A 14,482-nucleotide genomic window follows, 5' to 3' on the forward strand; every position below is an offset into this window, starting at 1 on the left:
TGAGGGTCTCTTGACCTGGCGCAATACCTGTCCAGTTTTTTGTTGAGGCGAGACGCCATCATATCCACCTTTGGTTTTTCCCAACGGTTCACAATCATGTGGAAGACTTCTGGATGAAGTCCCCACTCTCCCGGGTGGAGGTCGTGCCTGCTGAGGAAGTCTGCTTCCCAGTTATCCACTCCCGGAATGAACACTGCTGACAGTGCTATCACATGATTTTTCGCCCAGCGAAGAATCCTTGCAGTTTCTGCCATTGCCCTCCTGCTTCTTGTGCCGCCCTGTCTGTTTACGTGGGCGACTGCCGTGATGTTGTCCCACTGGATCAATACTGGCTGACCTTGAAGCAGAGGTCTTGATAAGCTTAGAACATTGTAAATTGCCCTTAGCTCCAGTATATTTATGTGGAGAGAAGTCTCCAGACTTGATCACACTCCCTGGAAATTTTTTCCCTGTGTGACTGCTCCCCAGCCTCTCAGGCTGGCATCCGTGGTCACCAGGACCCAGTCCTGAATGCCGAATCTGCGGCCCTTTAGTAGATGAGCACTCTGCAGCCACCGCAGAAGAAACACCCTTGTCCTTGGAGACAGGGTTATCCGCTGATGCATCTGAAGATGCGATCCGGACCATTTTTCCAGCAGATCCCACTGAAAAGTTCTTGCGTGAAATCTGCCGAATGGAATCGCTTCGTAAGAAGCCACCATTTTTCCCAGGACCCTTGTGCAATGATGCACTGACACTTTTCCTGGTTTTAGGAGGTTCCTGACTAGCTCGGATAACTCCCTGGCTTTCTTCTCCGGGAGAAACACCTTTTTCTGGACTGTGTCCAGAATCATCCCTAGGAACAGCAGACGTGTCGTCGGAAACAGCTGCGGTTTTGGAATATTTAGAATCCACCCGTGCTGTCGTAGAACTACTTGAGATAGTGCTACTCCGACCTCCAACTGTTCTCTGGACCTTGCCCTTATCAGGAGATCGTCCATTTTCTTTGAAGAAGAATCATCATTTCGGCCATTACCTTGGTAAGGACCCGGGGTGCCGTGGACAATCCAACCGGCAGCGTCTGAAACTGATAGTGACAGTTCTGTACCACGAACCTGAGGTACCCTTGGTGAGAAGGGCAAATTTGGACATGGAGGTAAGCATCCCTGATGTCCCGGGACACCATATAGTCCCCTTCTTCCTGGTTCGCTATCACTGCTCTGAGTGACTCCATCTTGATTTGAACCTTTGTATGTAAGTGTTCAAATATTTCAGATTTAGAATAGGTCTCACCGAGCCGTCTGGCTTCAGTACCACAATATAGTGTGGAATAATACCCCTTTCGTTGTTGTAGGAGGGGTACTTTGATTATCACCTGCTGGGAATACAGCTTGTGAATTGTTTCCACTACTGCCTCCCTGTCGGAGGGAGACGTTGGTAAAGCAGACTTCAGGAACCTGCGAGGGGGAGACGTCTCGAATCTCCAATCTGTACCCCTGGGATACTACTTGTAGGATCCAGGGGTCCACTTGCGAGTGAGCCCACTGCGTGGTGAAACTCTTGAGACGACCCCCCACCGCACCCGAGTTCGCTTGTACGGCCCCAGCGTCATGCTGAGGACTTGGCAGAAGCGGTGGAGGGCTTCTGTTCCTGGGAATGGGCTGCCTGCTGCAGTCTTCTTCCCTTTCCTCTATCCCATGGCAGATATGACTGGCCTTTTGCCCGCTTGCCCTTATGGGGACGAAAGGACTGAGGCTGAAAAGACGTTGTCTTTTTCTCCTTTATACGGCAATACTTCCATGTGCCATTTGGAATCTGCATCACCTGACCACTGTCGTGTCCATAAACAACTTCTGGCAGATATGGACATCGCACTTACTCTTGATGCCAGAGTGCAAATATCCCTCTGTGCATCTCGCATATATAGAAATGCATCCTTTAAATGCTCTATAGTCAATAAAATACTGTCCCTGTCAAGGGTATCAATATTTTCAGTCAGGGAATCCGACCAAGCCACCCCAGCGCTGCACATCCAGGCTGAGGCGATCGCTGGTCGCAGTATAACATCAGTATGTGTGTATATACTTTTTAGGATATTTTCCAGCCTCCTATCAGCTGGCTCCTTGAGGGCGGCCCTATCTGGAGACGGTACCGCCACTTGTTTTGATAAGCGTGTGAGCGCCTTATCCACCCTAAGGGGTGTTTCCCAACGCGCCCTAACTTCTGGCGGGAAAGGGTATACCGCCAATAATTTTCTATCGGGGGAAACCCACGCATCATCACACACTTCATTTAATTTATCTGATTCAGGAAAAACTACAGGTAGTTTTTTCACACTCCACATAATACCCTTTTTTGTGGTACTTGTAGTATCAGAAATATGTAACACCTCCTTCATTGCCCTTAACAAGTAACTGTGGCCCTAAAGGAAAATACGTTTGTTTCTTCACCGTCGACACTGGAGTCAGTGTCCGTGTCTGTGTCGACCGACTGAGGTAAAAGGACGTTTTAACGCCCCTGACGGTGTTTGAGACGCCTGGACAGGTACTAATTGGTTTGCCGGCCGTCTCATGTCGTCAATCGACCTTGCAGCGTGTTGACATTATCACGTAATTCCTTAAATAAGCCATCCATTCCGGTGTCGACTCCCTAGAGAGTGACATCACCATTACAGGCAATTGCTCCGCCTCCTCACCAACATCGTCCTCATACATGTCGACACACACGTACCGACACACAGCACACACACAGGGAATGCTCTGATAGAGGACAGGACCCCACTAGCCCTTTGGAGAGACAGAGGGAGAGTTTGCCAGCACACACCAAAACGCTATAATTATACAGGGACAACCTTATAGCATCTTAATATATATAATCATATCGCCAAATAAGTGCCCCCCCTCTCTGTTTTAACCCTGTTTCTGTAGTGCAGTGCAGGGGAGAGCCTGGGAGCCTTCCCACCAGCATTTCTGTGAGGGAAAATGGCGCTGTGTGCTGAGGAGAATAGGCCCCGCCCCCTTTTCGGCGGGCTTCTTCTCCCGTTTTTCTGAGACCTGGCAGGGGTTAAATACATCCATATAGCCCCAGGGGCTATATGTGATGTATCTTTTAGCCAGTATAGGTATTTCATTGCTGCCCAGGGCGCCCCCCGCAGCGCCCTGCACCCTCCGTGACCGCTGGTGTGAAGTGTGTGACAACAATGGCGCACAGCTGCAGTGCTGTGCGCTACCTCATGAAGACTGAAAAGTCTTCTGCCGCCGGTTTCTGGACCTCTTCACTTTTCGGCATCTGCAAGGGGGTCGGCGGCGCGGCTCCGGGACCGGACTCCATGGCTGGGCCTGTGTTCGATCCCTCTGGAGCTAATGGTGTCCAGTAGCCTAAGAAGCCAATCCATCCTGCACGCAGGTGAGTTCACTTCTTCTCCCCTAAGTCCCTCGTTGCAGTGAGCCTGTTGCCAGCAGGACTCACTGTAAAATAAAAAACCTAAAAACTTTTTCTAAGCAGCTCTTTAGGAGAGCCACCTAGATTGCACCCTGCTCGGACGGGCACAAAAACCTAACTGAGGCTTGGAGGAGGGTCATAGGGGGAGGAGCCAGTGCACACCACCTGATCCTAAAGCTTTATTTTTGTGCCCTGTCTCCTGCGGAGCCGCTAATCCCCATGGTCCTGACGGAGTCCCCAGCATCCACTAGGACGTCAGAGAAACACATATGCACCAATTGGAAAAAGCACACACATAGGCCCTCCCCAAGTTCACAATATGCCACATGGCAGTGGGTGATGGGGAGAGAGTGAGGGTGGCAAGCAGTGGGTGACAGGGAGAGAGTAACAGAGAGAGGCAGAGAGTGATGGAAAGAAGGTGACTGGGAGAGAGATAGGGAGATGAGGAGAGGGTGAGGATGAAAGGGTGATGGGGAGAGGGTGACAGGGAGAAGCAGTAGGTGACAGGGAGAGGGTGACAAGCAGAGGGTGACAGGGAGAAGCAGTGGGTGACGGAGAAGGTGATGAAGAGTGGGTGAAAAAGAGAGGCAGTGGGTGATGGGGAAAGGGAGAAGGTGACATGCAGAAAATGATAGGGAGAGGGTTACAGGGAGAAGCAGAGGGTGACAGTGAGAGGGTAACAGGGAGAGGCAAAGGGTGATGGAGAGTAGGTGACATGGAGAAGGTGAAAGGGAGAGACAGAGGGTGATGGGGAGAGGCAGTGTGTGATGGTTAGAGGGTGACAGGGAGAGACAGAGGGTGAAGGGGAGAGGGTGACAGGGAAAGACAGAGGATGATGGGGAGAGGCAGTGGATGATGGGGAAAAGAGACAGGGAGAGGTAGTGGGTGAAAGGCAGAGGGTATGTGAGGTCTCTGTAGGAGGATGTAAAGAGGGTAAATTGGGATGGAAGGGTCTGTGACATGAAGGAAAAAAAAAACAAGGGGGTTTAACATGAGAGCTGAGGAAAGAATGCTAGGAGCGAGAGAGATAGGGTGGGAGAGAGAGAGATTGGGAGTATGCTGTGAGTGAAGAACGATCCTTTCAGCTTTCACCCACTTCCACAGCTAACACAGTAGCTGCAAAGCCTGGGATTAATGAGTAATGGAGGAGACCCGTGCCGGCATTCCTGACTTTTGCGTCATCTGGAGCAAGGGAGGCTCCTCTTTTCTGGGTTTTGCGCAGGGGATGGTAACTAGATTGTGACATCAGGCTCCTGCAACAGTAGCCGGATAGGCAGTTTTGGTGACTCCTAGGGGCAAGAGCTGAGAGGAGACAGGAGGAGAACGGAGAGAGCGGCCCCTCCTCCCCCTGACTGTCTGTGGCACTGGCAGCAGGCAGTTCCGAGCAGAGCCGGCCCTAACCAATATGATGCCCTAGGCAAGATTTTGGCTGGTGCCCCCTAGCACCACCGCTGGTTCTGCCTCTGACCTTGCACCTCTTTCCCAGCACCATCACCCCTCATCCATAGCAGTCCTTGTACCCCCTATATTTTAAATAGGAACAGTTCGCACATTTGACGCACAGCCCAAAAAGGGGCATCTTCTTGCTGGGAAGGGGCATGGCCACACAATAGTAACACCAATTCCAATTATGCCACACAGTACTGCAACTTTATTCACATTTTATCTTGCTATAGTGTCCATAATTCATATTACATCCCACAGTAGTATCACTTTACCTTATAAACGTTACTCCTCACAGTAGAGCCCCTTATTCACACTACATCACACTGAATTGCTCCTTATTCACATTACACCACACCTTATTGCTCTTTTTTCACATTAGACGACACAGTAGTGCCCTTTCTATATGCAGCGCCACATAGTAGAGCACCTTATACACATAATGCCACACATTAATAATGTATTTATATACAATTCCACACAGTAATGCCCCATACACATATGAGACACATTAATGTCCTTATAAACATAATGCACCTTACACATTATGACAACCTTTATTAATGCCCTTTTACACATAATGTCCCTTACACATAAGCCGCACATTATTAATGCCCTTATACACATAATGACACACATAGTGCCCCCCTACACATATGCTGCACATTATTAGTGCCCCTATACACATAATGACACACATACAGTAGTACCCTGTTACACATATACCGCACATTATTAATGCCCTTATACACATAATGACACAGTACCCCCTACACATATGTTGCACATTATTAATGCATTTTTACATGACACACCTAATGCTCCTTACACATATTCCGAACACTACTGCACAACCAACCCACTCACATGCACACAGCACTCACACTACCACTAACCACACTACCACTAACACTGTGACCTCTGCCTCTGCTTGGATACAGATGTGTCCTCACAAATCTTGCCTCAATGTTAATGTCGAGCACCTTTCTTTAATGAAAATACATCTTATTTGCATTACTATGTGGCTAGGATGCACAAGCAGCTTCTGCTGATTAAACTGATATGCAGCATGCCTATATTCTGTGTGAGACTGTGGCTGTATCTGCATATGAAATGCTACATACAGAATATAGGCATGCTGCATATCATTTTAATCAGCAGAAGCTGATGATGCCCCTAGGCATATCAAATGCCCTAGGCAATTGCCTAGTTTGCCTATGCCTATGGCCGGCTCTGGTTCCGAGGCATATAATGAGTCAGTGTGACTCACTGTAATGCCGGTGGCTGCGGGCCTCAGGACTTCCGGGACAGTGCAAACCGAAGTATGATCAAAATAGCATGATTAAAACAAGAAAAAAGTGACTTTCAGTACAGAACATTGCAGGACATGGACAGCTGCATCAGCAGTAATAACACTCACATAAGCAGCAGAGCGGACAGCACCCAAAAGGATATGGACTGTTGTAGGCACCGGGTAGGAGATGATGGGGGTATGAAGTGCGCATGCGCCAGCGCATGGCTGAAAGCCGACGGCTGTTGTAGCCTAGCGATTGCCTCTGCCTGATTGACAGGAAGAGGCAGTCGCTGGGCGGCAGGGCGGCGTTTGGCCGCCGTTTTGTGGGCGCGGTCCGGCCAACGCAGGTGTGGCCAGACCGTGCTGGGGGCGGACCGCACCGGCTGCGTGACATCACACACAGCAGCTGCGACCCGGGCAGCGACGAGTAGCTCCCAGCCAGCGTGCAGGAGCTGCGCTGGCCGGGTGCTACTCCTGAAGTACAAAAGCATCGCCGATATGCGTTGCTTTTGTACTTCTGCGGGGGGGGGGGGGGTTCGGGCCTGACATGCGGGGCGGACTAGCCCTGTGCTGGGCGTTCCCCCGCATGTCTGTGTGCCTGATCGTAGCCCTGCAAAATTTTAGAACCTGTGGCGAGCGAAGCTAGCCACCGAGCCCGCAAGGGGGTTCGTTCCGCTCGACCCCTGTCAGCGTTCTGACAATCGGGATTCCAACCGCCGGGATCCCGTACCAAACCCGATATACAGGGTGCTAGGGTATATCTATCTATTTTTTTTTGTGCTCAAAATGATTAAGATGTGTTGCTCTTTTCTTGGGGTTGCTCCTGTATTATTAGGGATCTTTAGGGACCTTTTTTATGCCAAATGAATTCATAGCTGCTTGACTAAAATAGAATATATATATATATATATATATATATGGGTGGTCTTCAGTATGCCGGCGGTCGGGCTCCCGGCGACCAGCATACCTGCGTCGGGAGCCCGATAGCCGGCATACCGACACTTATTCTCCCTCGTGGGGGTCCACGGCCCCCCTGGAGGGAGAATAATAAGAATTTACTCACCGGTAATTCTATTTCTCGTAGTCCGTAGTGGATGCTGGGAACTCCGTAAGGACCATGGGGAATAGCGGGCTCCGAAGGAGGCTGGGCACTCTAGAAAGATCTTAGACTACCTGGTGTGCACTGGCTCCTCCCACTATGACCCTCCTCCAAGCCTCAGTTAGGTACTGTGCCCGGACGAGCGTACACAATAAGGAAGGATTTTGAATCCCGGGTAAGACTCATACCAGCCACACCAATCACACCGTACAACTCGTGATATGAAACACAGTTAACAGTATGAAACAATAGAGCCTCTCAACAGATGGCTCAACAATAACCCGATTTAGTTAACCATAACTATGTACAAGTATTGCAGATAAACCGCACTTGGGATGGGCGCCCAGCATCCACTACGGACTACGAGAAATAGAATTACCGGTGAGTAAATTCTTATTTTCTCTAACGTCCTAGTGGATGCTGGGAACTCCGTAAGGACCATGGGGATTATACCAAAGCTCCCAAACGGGCGGGAGAGTGCGGATGACTCTGCAGCACTGAATGAGAGAACTCCAGGTCCTCCTCAGCCAGGGTATCAAATTTGTAGAATTTTTGCAAACGTGTTTGCCCCTGACCAAGTAGCTGCTCGGCAAAGTTGTAAAGCCGAGACCTCTCGGGCAGCCGCCCAAGATGAGCCCACCTTCCTTGTGGAATGGGCATTGACAGATTTTGGCTGTGGCAGGCCTGCCACAGTATGTGCAAGCTGAATTGTACTACAAATCCAACGAGCAATAGTCTGCTTAGAAGCAGGAGCACCCAGCTTGTTAGGTGCATATAGGATAAACAGCGAGTCAGATTTTCTGACTCTAGCCGTTCTGGAAACATATATTTTCAGTGCCCTGACAACGTCTAGCAACTTGGAGTCCTCCAAGTCCCTAGTAGCCTAGGCACCACAATAGGCTGGTTCAGGTGAAACGCTGACACCACCTTTGGGAGAAACTGGGGACGAGTCCTCAATTCTGCCCTATCCATATGGAAAATCAAATAAGGGCTTTTACAAGACAAAGCCGCCAACTTTGATACTCGCCTGGCAGAAGCCAAGGCCAATAACATAACCAACTTCCACGTGAGATATTTCAGATCCACGGTTTTTAGTGGTTCAAACCAATGTGATTTTAAGAAACTCAACACCACGTTGAGATCCCAAGGTGCCACAGGAGGCACAAACGGGGGCTGACTCTGCAGCACTCCTTTTATAAATGTCTGAACTTCAGGTACTGAAGCTAGTTCTTTTTGAAAGAAAATCGATAGAGCCGAGATCTGTACCTTAATGGAACCCAATTTAAGGTCCATAGTCACTCCTGCTTGCAGGAAATGCAGAAATCGACCTAGTTGAAATTCCTCTGTTGGGGCCCTTTCGGCCTCACACCATGCAACATATTTTCGCCATATGCGGTGATAATGAGTTGCTGTAACCTCTTTCCTGGCTTTAGTAAGCGTAGGAATGACTTCCTCCGGAATGCCCTTTTCCTTCAGGATCCGGCATTTAACCGCCATGCCGACAAACGCAGCTGCGGTAAGTCTTGGAACAGACAGGGCCCCTGCTGCCGCAGGTCCTGTCTGAGTGGCAGAGGCCATGGGTCCTCTGATATAAATTCTTGAAGTTCTGGGTACCAAGCTCTTCTTGGCCATCCACGAGTATCGTTCTTACTCCTCGCCTTCTTATTATTCTCAGTACCTTTGGTATGAGAGGCAGAGGGGAGAACACATAAACCGACTGGTACACCCACGGTGTTACCAGAGCGTCCATAGCTATCGCCTGAGGGTCCCTTGACCCGGTGCAATATCTTTTATAGCTTTTTGTTGAGGCGGGACGCCATCATGTCCACCTGTGGCCTTTCCCAATGGTGTACAATCCTATTGGAAGACTTCTGGAGGAAGTCCCCATTCTCCCGGGTGGAGGTCGTGTCTGTTGAGAAGATCTGCTTCCCAGTTGTCCACTCCGGGAATGAACACTGCTGACAGTGCTAACACATGATTTTCTGCCTATCGGAGAATCCTTGTGGCTTCTGCCATCGCCATCCTGCTTCTTGTGCCGCCCTGTTGGTTTACATGGGCGACTGCCGTGATGTTGTCTGATTGGATCAGTACCGGCTGGTTTTGAAGCAGAGGCCTTGCCGGCCTCAGGACATTGTAAATGGCCCTCAGGTCCAGAATATTTATGTGTAGGGAAATAACCTGACTTGACCAAAGTCCCTGGAAATTTCTTCCCTGTGTGACTGCCTCCCAGCCTCAAAGGCTGGAATCCATGGTCACTAGGACCTAGTCCTGTATGCCGAACCTGCGGCCCTCTTGAAGATGGGCACTCTGCAGCCACCACAGTAGAGATACCCTGGTCCTTGGAGACAGGGTTATCAGCCTATGCATCGGAAGATGCGATCCGGACCACTTGTCCAACAGGTCCCTCTGAAAAGTTCTTGTATGGAACCTGCCTAATGGGATTGCTTCGTAGGAAGCTACCATTTTTCCCAGGACTCGCGTGCAATGATGCACCGCTACCTATTTTGGCTTCAGGAGGTCTCTGACTAGAGATGACAACTCCTTGGCTTTCTCCTCCGGGAGAAACACTATTTCTGGTTTATGTCCAGAACCATCCCCAGGAACAGTAGACGTGTCATAGGAACCAGCTGTGACTTTGGACTGTTTAGAATCCAACCATGCTGTTGTAGCACTTTCCAAAATAGTGCTACCCCGACTACCAACTGCTCCTTGGACTTCGCCCTTATAACGAGATTGTTCAAGTACGGGATAATTACAACTCCCTTTTTTTGAAGGAGTATCAACATTTCGGCCATTACCTTGATAAAACACCCTCGGTGCCATGTACAGTCCAACGGCAGTGTCTGGACTAGGTAATGGTAATCCTGTACCACAAATCTGAGGTACTCCTGGCGAGGATGGTAAATGGGGACATGCAGGTAAGCATCCTTGATGTCCCAGGATACCATGTAATCCCCCTCGTCCAGGCTTGGAATAACCGCCCTGAGCGATTCCATCTTGAACTTGAATTTTTGTGTTCAAGGATTTTAAATATAAAATGGGTCACACCGAACCATGCGGTTTTGGTACCCCAACCCGTGTGGAATAGTAACCCCGTCCTTGTTGAAGTAGGGGCACCTTGAGTATTACCTGCTGGGAATACCGCTTATTAATTGCCTCTAGCACAGCCTCCCTGCCTGAGGGAGTTGTCAGCAAGGCATATTTTAGGAAACGGCTGGGGGGAGACATCTCGAATTCCAGCTTGTACCCCTGAAATACTACTTGAAAGAAACAGGGATCCACCTGTGAGCGAGCCCACTAATTGCTGAAATTTTTGAGACGGCCCCCCACCGTACCTGGCTACACCTGTGGAGCACCCGCGTCATGGTGTGGCCTCACAGGAGGCGGGGGAAGAATCTTGATTCTGGGAACAGGCTGACTGGTGCAGCTTTTTTCCCTCTACCCTTGTCTCTGTACAGAAAGGAAGCGCCATTTGACCCGCTTGCTTTTCTGAAGCCGAAAGGACTGTACCTTTGTCTGTGAGGAAACCTGAGGTAAAATTATTTCTTCCCAGCAGTTGCTGTGGATACGAGGTCCCAGAGACCATCCCCAAATAATTCCTCACCCTTATAAGGCTCTCTATGCGCTTTTTAAGTCAGCATCACCTGTCCAGTGACAGGTCTCTAATACCCTCCTGACAGAATGGACATTACATTTATTTTGGATGCCAGCCGGCAAAATATCCCTCTGTGCATCCCCCATATATAAGACGACGTCTTTAATATGTTTTTATGTTTGCCAACTAGTATCCCTGTTTGACAGGGTCACCGACCACGCTGCAGCAGCACTATCTGCAGGTCTCAGTCTAGTACCTGAGTGTGTAAATACAGACTTCAGGATAGCCTCCTGTTTTTTATCAGCAGGTACCTATTAAAGTGGCCGTATCCTAAGACGGCAGTGCCACCTTTTTTGACAAACGTGTGAGCGCCTTATCCACCCTAGGGGATATCTCCCAGCGTAACTTATCCACCTGGCGGGAAAGGGTACGCCATCAGTAACTTTTTATAAATTACCAGTTTCTTAACGGGGGAACCCACGCTTTCACACACTTCATTTATTCATCTGATGGGGGAACAAAACACTGCCTGTTTTTTCTCCCCAAACCTAAAACCCATTTTTAGAGGTGCTTGGGTTAAAGTCAGAAATGTATAACACATTTTTTATTGCCGGGATCACGTCACGGATGTTCCTAGTGGATTGTGTATATGTCTCCACCTTGTCGACACTGGAGTCAGACTCTGTGTCGACATCTGTGTCTGCCATCTGAGAGAGCGGGCGTTTTTGAGCCCCTGATGGCCTTTGAGACGCCTGGGCAGGCGCGGGCTGCGAAGCCGGCTGTCCCACAGCTGTTACGTCATCCACCCTTTTATGTAAGGAGTTGACACTGTCGGTTAATACCTTTCACCTATCCATCCACTCTGGTGTCGGCCCCACAGGGGGCGACATCACATATATCGGCCTCTGTTCTGTCACCATATAAGCCTCCTCATTCAACATGTCGACACAGCCGTACCGACACACCGCAGACACACAGGGAATGCTCTAAACGAGGACAGGACCCACAAAAGCCCTTTGGGGGGACAGAGTAAGAGTATGCCAGCACACACCAGAGCGCTATATATATACAGGGACTAACTGAGTTATGTCCCTAATAGCTTTTATATAATATACTGTATACAGTGCCAATTTTAATGCCCCCCCTCTCTTTTCCCTCTTACTGTGCAGGGAAGAGCCAGGGAGCTTCCCTCCAGCCGAGCTGTGAGGGAAAAATGGCGCCAGTGTGCTGAGGAGATAGGCTCCGCCCCTTTTTCGCGGCTTATTCTCCCGTTTTTTATGGAATTCTGGCAGGGGTATTTACCTCATATATAGCCCCTGGGGCCATATATTGAGGTATTTTTGCCAGCCAAGGTGTTTTTATTGCTGCCTCAGGGCGCCCCCCCCAGCGCCCTGCACCCTCAGTGACCGGAGTGTGAAGTGTGTGAGAGGAGCAATGGCGCACAGCTGCAGTGCTGTGCGCTACCTTGGTGAAGACAGAGTCTTCATGCCGCCGATTTTCCGGACCATCTTCTTGCATCTGGCTCTGTAAGGGGGACGGCGGCGCGGCTCCGGGACCGAACATCAAGGCTGGGCCTGCGGTCGATCCCTCTGGAGCTAATGGTGTCCAGTAGCCTAAGAAGCCCAATCCGGCTGCAAGCAGGCGAGTTCGCTTCTTCTCCCCTTAGTCCCTCGCTGCAGTGAGCCTGTTGCCAGCAGGTCTCACTGAAAATAACAAATTCTAAGACTATAACTTTCTAAGAGCTTAGGAGAGCCCCTAGTGTGCATCCAACCTCGGCCGGGCACGAAATCTAACTGAGGCTTGGAGGAGGGTCATAGTGGGAGGAGCCAGTGCACACCAGGTAGTCTAAGATCTTTCTAGAGTGCCCAGCCTCCTTCGGAGCCCGCTATTCCCCATGGTCCTTACGGAGTTCCCAGCATCCACTAGGACGTTAGAGAAAAAATAGTGTGGCGCGCGTAGCGCGCCAACGTGCCCATAGCGTGGCGAGCGCAGCGAGCCCGCAAGGGGCTCATTTGCGCTCGCCACACTTTCGGTAAGCCGGCGGTCGGGCTCCCGGCGTCGGTATGCTGGTCGCCGGGAGCCCGACCGCCGGCATATCGTAGTGAACCCATATATATATATATATATATATATATATATATATATATTGGTGAGACTGGAAATGCTGTTCTTCTTTTTTTTATGTAACTACAGCTCTTAATGCAATTGATATGTCCGGTGAGTGCCGCCTGGTTGTTGTTGCTACTAGAGAACCCTGCTATCTCCTAGACAACCATGCTATCTATCTATCTATCTATCTATCTATCTATCTATCTATATTATAGTGTGTGTGTGTGTGTGTGTGTGTGTGTGTGTGTGTGTGTGTGTGTGTGTGTGCGTGTGTGTGTGTGTGTGTGTATATATATTATGTTCTGGCATGCCACGGTTATACAGATGGAGAGTACTGCTGCCTGGACTGTAACCGACCCGCCTCATGCCAAGAATCACAGCCACTATATCCCTATTAATTTATAATTAATGTAACAAAGGCCAGCTGAGCAACGGTCCGGTGTTCCAGCGATGCTGGCATAGTTACCCACTACCAATTTGCCTCTCTCGTCTCCATAGAGGTGAATATGAGTGATGCGATAAAAGAAGAGGCGCTGTGGAGATAGCACTACCACCATCAGCAATACTTGTTGAATAGAACTGGGGAAGCCACTGCCAGCAACAGCAGTGTTATTGCCAATGGTAACCCTTGTATATACAGGTCAAAGCACAAAAACCCTCTTGTATACAGATTGAAGCACAAAGACCTTATCGCCCTTTGATAAATCTGACAATCAGTGTGATATGAGAAATATTTTCATTTAAAAACATAAGTTGGGTGTGGATCTTTGCGTCGCCCAGAAATAGGTCGATCCCATATGATCGACATGAAGTAGGTCGACTTGTTCAAAAGGTTGACAAGGTGAATTGGTCAACATGAAAAAGGTAGAATATCACAGAGGGTTGACAGATTTTTTAAAAAAAAGTTGGCACAAGCAAACGGTCGACATGTAAGCCAAATGAGTGAAAACATGTACCCTCGCGGATTCGCTTCGCTCGCCACATTTCGGGCAAGGTTACTATTTCCACTCGTAGTCCACGTGGATGGTAAATGATCAAATGTAGAAAAAAAAAGTGTGATGGCCATTGTCATGTCGACTTTTTCTACCTGTCGACCTTAAGCACTGTCTACCTTTTACATGTCGACCTATTGACCATGGTTACTTTTTGTACCTGTCGACCATAATGTATGCAGACCATATGGGGTCGACATATTAACTGTCTGCCTATTAACTGTCGACCTATCATCCGGAACCCACACAAATTAGTGTCACAAGGTAATCAGAACAAAAATCAAACTGATGTTCTGAATTTGACAGTGACCAAATCAGCATTGATTTTTATAAAGCATTTTTCCCACAGATCATCAAGCCCCAGATGTACTAAGCCTTGAAATGTGATAAACTGCAAGGTGATAAAGTACCAACCAATCAGCTCCTAGCTGTCATTTTTCAAACACAGCCTGTGTCATGGCAGCTAGTTGCTGGTTGCCTGGTACTTTATCAACGTGAAATGTATCACTTTTCAAGGCTTAGTACATATC

General features: G+C 49.2%; 1 protein-coding gene across 1 annotated transcript in view; it reads left to right on the plus strand.

Annotated features, from left to right (window-relative positions):
• Window positions 1-14,482, plus strand: part of LOC134990141 (ferroxidase HEPHL1-like) — a 209,947-nt gene that overhangs the window by 58,280 nt on the left and 137,185 nt on the right. The gene's annotated exons all lie outside the window — the stretch shown is intronic.

Source organism: Pseudophryne corroboree, chromosome 2, assembly GCF_028390025.1.
Source record: "Pseudophryne corroboree isolate aPseCor3 chromosome 2, aPseCor3.hap2, whole genome shotgun sequence".
NCBI classification, from domain to species: domain Eukaryota; kingdom Metazoa; phylum Chordata; class Amphibia; order Anura; family Myobatrachidae; genus Pseudophryne; species Pseudophryne corroboree.